We start from the raw sequence: 6,954 nt of genomic DNA, 5'->3' as shown, positions 1-6,954 counted from the left end.
AAAATCTTCGAGTCTTCTTTTTATCGGGTGCGCGTCCAGCGCTCCCGATGGGAGTAGCCCCCGAGTCTAGGCGCGGATGCTTGCAATCCGTGCGTAGACTCAAGTTGACCACTCGACAGTTTCATTTCTTCGACTCATCAACCAAGCTTTTACGACGTCATAGATGACGTAATCACTGCCATGATCTGACTGAACAGACGTGACCTGACGAGCCCACCCTAGTTCTGCGCGGGCAGTTTTTAGGAAATGACCGCTTCTCGCGTGCAATTACCAAGGCATCTCCTCGATTCCCGTGATTTGTTGATGAAAAAGAGACTCTTTCAGTAAACTGGGTATGTGTGCCCGTTCCACCCTTATATCTTATAATTTCTTGTTGCAGATCTTCTCCTCTTCACACACCATCTTTGAATCCTTTTCTTCCTCATTCACCTCCTGCGCTCAAAACTACTGCGCCGCCGCCGCCGAATCCAGATCTCTCGTGAATCTGCGAGATGGGGAAGAAGAGGATCTCCACCCTTGCTACTAGTGCTGCAAGCAGCAGCGCCGCCGCCAGATCTTCTCCTAACCCTCCGAAAAGGAGCGTCTCCCACGCTCCTCCTTTAGCTCTGGCGCCGTCGACGCCATCAAGTTCTATTGCTGGGTCCATCCCCGGTGATTGGCCTGCTTCCACCACCACGAAGCGTGACGAGAAGAAGGCTAAGAGCCTCGGATATATTCCTTCTGAAGAGGGGAATGTTATTCTCCCAGGTGCGATTTCACGGCCCAATCCCCCTTCTGGTTTTACCGTGATGTTCTTATCTTTTTTGCATCGAGGTCTTTCGCTTCCTGCCCTCAAATTCCTTCAGCATCTTCTTCGAGTTTACGAGATCCAACTATGGCAGTTAACTCCCAATTCAATCCTTCATCTTGCTATCTTTATAACTCTATGCGAATCGTTCCTGGGAATCGAACCACATTTTGGCTTATGGAAGAAAATCTTCTTCGTGAAAAGGTACAACAGCAGTGGCGGTTCCTTCGTCATCGGCGGAGTTGGTTTCGTCGCTCGTAAAGAAGTTAATTACTTCAATTTCCCGATGAGGGACTCTGTGCAAGGATGGAGGCTGAAGTGGTTTTATATTAGAGATTCCCCAACAGCCGAGCTTCAGCTCCCTCGTTTTTCCGATGTCCTTGAAGCCAAGCCTAAACAATCTTGGAAAAATACTCTTTCTCCTGACGAAAAACCAGCAGTCGATAGGTTATTTGCCAGATTCCTTTGGATCAAGGAAGCCGGTGGCCAAACCATGATAGGCACAGAGGTAGCCTCTGTGTTCTTAAGACGTCGAATCCAACCAATCATCTCCAGAGCCCACCCGATGTGGTTGTATTCGGGCGCCAGGGATGAGACTAGGATAAATGCTGCCGAATTATCCGACAAAGAGTTACTTGACGAAGTTCGTCGCCTTACTCACTTCAGCCAGGAAGATTCGATTCCTCTCACATATTCCCATGTACCTTTTGACGTTGATCACCCACCAACTGAGGTAATTTCTTTCTTTCACACTCTCATTGTGTCGTTTTTCTTGATAATCACGACTGCCATTGTGCTTACTTGTTTTATCTTCGACAGAACCTCATGGATCCTGATTACTCGCAAGACCTGCCGAACGATACTTCCGAGAGTGGAGACTCCTCAGTCCCCGTAGGGTCCCATACTGAGGAAAATGCAAGCCCGGGAGCCGAACATGCTGATCTGATGAACCCTGAAGCCATCCTTATTGATCCCAAATCTGCAGCCAATGATACTAGCGACACAGCGGGATCAATGCATGATGACGACGCTGATCACGCTGCCTTTGTTGATGCAGCTGCGGAGGAGGCCGAGGCGCTGCCTTCGAAGAGGTCATCCGGCGGCTTTGCCGATGAAGATGATCTTTGGGATTTGTAAGTCCTTGCTTTTTTCTTCGAAACCCTACGTCTTTGCCTTTGTTATCCTCTGCTCTGACTTTGTCAACTATTTTACTTCTGTAGGGGAGAAGACTTCATCGAGCCTCCACCCAAAAAGTCTAAAATTGGCGCTGCCCCATCGAATCTTGCAGCTTCCGAGGCTTCAGCCCCTGCTACAATCCCCGCAGCCCAAATATAAACTGCTTCTTCTCTTTCTAAGGGGAAAATATCCCTCCAGCTGCTGCTGCCGCAATTCCTTCTTCAGGAAAACCCGTAAGTCTTTTCTTTCTTTTGAATCAACGGCTCTTTAAATAAACTTCGACTACTCATCCAACGAAACTCTTCCTTTAAGGACTTGCAAGCTGTTATATCTTCCTTGGAATCTTTCGCCTCCCAATATGCTTCTTTGGAGGTTGACAAGGCTCAGCTGCAGAAGGAGGTCGAGTCCTCTTCCTCGAAACTGGAAGGCGCAATTAAAATTGCTGCCGAAGCTCGTGCAGAAATTGATGCTTTGAAAGGAGAACTAGAGGAGCTAAAGAGGAGGCTGAAGGACGAAGAGACAGCCAAGCTCACTGCCGAAGCTCGGGCGATGGAGAAGGACGATCTTCTCCGCCAATCCTCTCTGGCTTTGCTCAGTAATTCTCTTTTTGTGCGCTTCTCGATTTTTTTTGTGAACATTGATTCTTTTGTTAATGCCTTTCTTCACACCTCATCCTTCTCAGGAGCTGCTGATATCCCTGCTGAGGCTCTGGACGAGGTCCCGAATAATTCTCCGTCAAACACTCTGTCAATGACGCTTGCCTCTCATCAGCTTGTTCAAGACCTTCTTCAGAAGGGCAAGGGAGCCATGGTGCGGATCCATTCGATGATTCTCCCCAAGATTAGTCAAGATAAGACTTTGGGGCAGTTGTTCGACGCTTTTGCCGTCAACACCAAGGAGGTTATCGAGGTATCCAAACGTACTTCGCGTACCTACGGTGCCCTCCTAGCCTTCCAACTTATGATGGGTCATGGCTTCAAAGCTAATATTGAAGAAATGTCCAAGGAGCTTCCGAGGGGACCTGATGGAAAATTCATCGATCTGAGCACCTTTAAAGCTTCGGCTCTTACATGCGCTCGCCAGCTCCTTGAGTTAGTCGAAGCTAAGAAATCTTCGACAGGTCCCAGTTTATCAAATCAAACCCAAGCCCCCTGAGCCTTGTAATTTTGCTGGATCAAAACGATGTCTTATCATAAAACTTTACGTGGTTGTAATAAACTTCATGTTGGCGATGTTGCCAGTATATCTTTGCTATAACATTTGTATTCCTTTGCTCCCGATGGGAGTAATTTCCGATGTTGACTCCATGTAATCCATCGCACTTTTGGACAACATTTTGCAGGTTTACCCTGTGCCTACTTATGTCGATGACTCCTCGGGTGCTGTTCCTGAAAGTGATCGACTCCAACGCATGAAGGACTGGATCGCGCAGGTGGAGAAAGATATGCGCAGCACTTATGCCTTAGCTGCCATTATCTATAAGAAAAATGAGATCACCGCGGATGCTGAGCGCTACGCGCTCACTGAATTGTACAAGGCTACCGAAAGTTTGAACTGTAAGTGCCCTGGCTCTCTTGCTCTTTGCTGTTTCATGAAAAGCACTTTCTCATCTTCTGCTGGTTCCTTTGCCAGTCGTAGCTCTAAACAAGGCTGAAGAAAACAAGCGTATACATGATCGTGTAAACGCACTGACCCAGTTATCATCAACCGACGAAGTTTTCCGGAGGGAACAGTCGAAAGTTTCGACTGTCGCGAAGTTCCAAGACCGGGTCCAACAGGTGCATCGGTTCTTCGACAAGTGCTAAAAGGGGCTGAGAGTAGTATGGAAGATGATGTTTCCTTTGAACGCAGTTCCTCCCATGCTATTGACTTTAATGTCAGAGTTCAGCAATGCCAAGAAGATCCGAGACTTGGTGCGAGCTCAAGTTTTTGCGGGAGCTAGATTTACGCTTGCCCTCGTTCTTGCACGTTATCCTTCTGCAAACTTGCTATCCATTGCCAATGCAGTGGGTGATTTGGAGCCTCTGTACCCGAAGGTGATACTGCCGTCCAATATAATTGTCGACAGGCTAGAAAAGGACTCGAAGGCACCTGAAGAAAAAGATACTTCACAAGGGTAGTTCAGGGTCATGCTCCTACTGTAAATAGAAGACTTTGGTTCCTTATTATACCCGAGTATTTGGGTTTTTTTTAAAAAAAACTATTTTTATTGGTAGGTGCATGTACATGCATTTTTACCATCTTAATGCCGTTTGGCAGATTTTGAAGGAGCAAAGCTTAATTGCTCGTGTAAGCGTATGTGTATTCGTTGGTCAGCAAATTGTTTGAGTGATCAGCTCGTGTTGCGGGTCTTGCTAAACCCGTTGTATGTGCAACTTTGCTTTCAACCGATGTATGTCTTGACAGCAGCTCCCGAATATATCGGGAGCACTAATTCTGCCGATGACTCCGTCGTTCCTTGATGCTTCCATAGGTGAAGTATCAGACGTGGGTCGTTTTATATACGTGTTTCCAGACTCTTGCTATTTACGGTACTCTTAGAGGCATCTATAGCAGAGGTCGGTGTCCTTGTTGGTTTTGCATCCTTTAGCACTCGTAGTTTCAGAGGCTTTTTCAGAGCGCAACTTTTTGCCGCGTAGTTCGTCGCACCAACCCTCGCCGAGGGGCATAAGCAAGGTTTATGATGATGTGGTTCGGGTGCTCCGAATTACTGCAATGCTTTTCAAGGAATCAAAACTTAAGTTCTCATTAATAAGGTACGTATGGAACTAAGGGGCGAAAGAAGGGGAAGGCCCTGTTGAAAAGAAAGGAAAAACTAAATACTATCCATCCACTTAAGCAAGGGGAGGGTTCTTCTTATCTTCTGGCTTGTCCACTGCGTCAGCGGTTTTTGGAGAGTTGTTGAGTTCATCAGGAGTATTGGCGGTGATTGCCAGTGTCTTGCTTTCCCCTATGACTATTGCGCCATCAACTGCCGAAGCTTTTACTGTCGAAACTTCTAGGGCAAGATCGGCTGGCTTTTTCTTCGTCTTTCCGCCGCGTTCTTCTTCCTTATTATCGTGTGCCGATGACTTGGAAGGGAGGTCGTTGATTTCCTGTTTTACCCCAAACTTCGCAGCGATCCTCTGAAAGTCGCGATCACAATTGTCTGAGCGTGAGAAACTTCCATAGACTGTGATGTTTGTCCCGTTGTTCCCAGGCATTTTCAGCTTGAGGTATGCGTAATGCGGCACAGCCATGAACTTGGCATAAGATGGTCTTCCAAGTATGGCGTGGTACTGCGATTCCCAGTTCACAACCTCAAACTCGATCTTTTCCTTCCTGAAGTTGTCGGGTTTGCCAAAGACGACATTCATGTAAACTTTGCCAAGAGAGTACGCCGGTGAAGTGGGGAGGATACCATGAAAATAGGTGTCAGTCTCTTCTAGCATCCTCATGGTGATCCCCATACTTTTGATTGTGTCGACGAATATCAGGTTTAGTCCGCTTCCACCATCCATGAAGACTTTGCTCATCTTGAACCCCCCGATATGCGCCTCAACTACTAAGGCAGCGTGTCCTGGTTTTGGTATGGTCATCGGGTGATCCGCTCTGCTGAACGTAATGCTCTGAGACGACCACTCGACATACTCGGGGATGCTGGCCATGATACTTTCTGCCAGATTAATTTCTCGGGTGAGCTTCTTCATTTCCCTTCTCGAAACACCTGTCCTATGGATCATGCTCATCTGCCCACGTGGTGGTGGGAACGACTCGTTGGGGTTGTGAGGCTGCGCCTGCTGGACCTGGTGCTGAGGTGGAGGTGGTGGTGGTGTTGGCTGTTGTTGCTGCTGGATGAGCTTCTGCATTTCGATGAACTTTCGACAATCTCTGAGCAGGTGACTTGACTTCGTCTTGTTGTCTTTGGAGTCGACGTACGAGTGCGGGTAGCAGGGAGCGTTTATTTGCTCGGCAAAAGGTAGCTAGGGAGTACTCTGTGGCCGTGGTTTGTAGCTGCCGCGGTTTCCAGAATTGCTCCTATTGCCGTCCTATCGATCGTCTCGTCTGTCATCGTACCGATCGTCCCGCCGATCGGAGTATCCCGCAGCTACCAGGTTACTGTCGTCGTAACTGCGGTCCTTTCTTTTCTTGCGGCGATCCCTTCATCCACCCGAGTCGTGCTTCGGCTGATCGTCGTCTTCATCGTCACCGCGCTGTCGAGGCTTTCGTACGTTGTCTTCGCCATCAGCCCAACTGTTGGCGATTTCCATTAACTTGGTTATAGTTTTTGGCTTCTTGCGCCCAAGCTCCTCTATGTAGGTTTCACGTCGGATGCCGTCGCTGAAAGCATCGATTGCTCTGTCCACAGAGACATCTTCGGCGGCGTTTAGGAGCTTGGTAAATCTCCCGATGTAGGCGCGCATCGAATCCTTCTGCTTTTGTTGGCAATGTCGTAATTCCTCGATCCCGACGGGTCTTTTGTATGTTGCTTGGAAATTGGCAACGAAGGCGTCCACTAGATCGTCCCATGATTTGATGGAACCTTTTGGCAGGCCTCTCAGCCAAGCTCGTGCCGAGTCCTTCAGGTAGAGCTGCAGGCACTGCATTGCCGCTATCTGATTTCCCTTGTGTAGGATTACGGTATGTAAGTAATCATCTATCCAAGACCTCGGCTCCTGTTGTCCATCATACTTGGCAGCGTCAGTGGGGGTGGGCTTGAACTTTCTAGGCGGCATCGCCTCGCGGATTTTGTAGCTTAAACAGTCGGCCCCCCTTAGCTCGCCGTCATTCTCCTGGCTTTCATCTAAGGTGTCACTGTCATATTCCTCCCTAGCGGCGCGTCGTCGTCTTGCTTTATCGATTCTGCTCTGGGTGATTTCATCTTGAGCATCCCTCGAGCGATGCTTTGAGCCACTGGCCTGCAACGTGGTTTTTTCCTTCCGTGGGACCAGATTATCTCCTAATATTGCGAGACTTTCTAAGGCGCCCCGGTGAGCTTGAGCCATAGAGCC

The sequence above is a fragment of the Lolium rigidum genome, chromosome 3, assembly GCF_022539505.1.
Source record: "Lolium rigidum isolate FL_2022 chromosome 3, APGP_CSIRO_Lrig_0.1, whole genome shotgun sequence".
Taxonomy (NCBI): domain Eukaryota; kingdom Viridiplantae; phylum Streptophyta; class Magnoliopsida; order Poales; family Poaceae; genus Lolium; species Lolium rigidum.
This window is presented reverse-complemented; position numbering follows the sequence as displayed.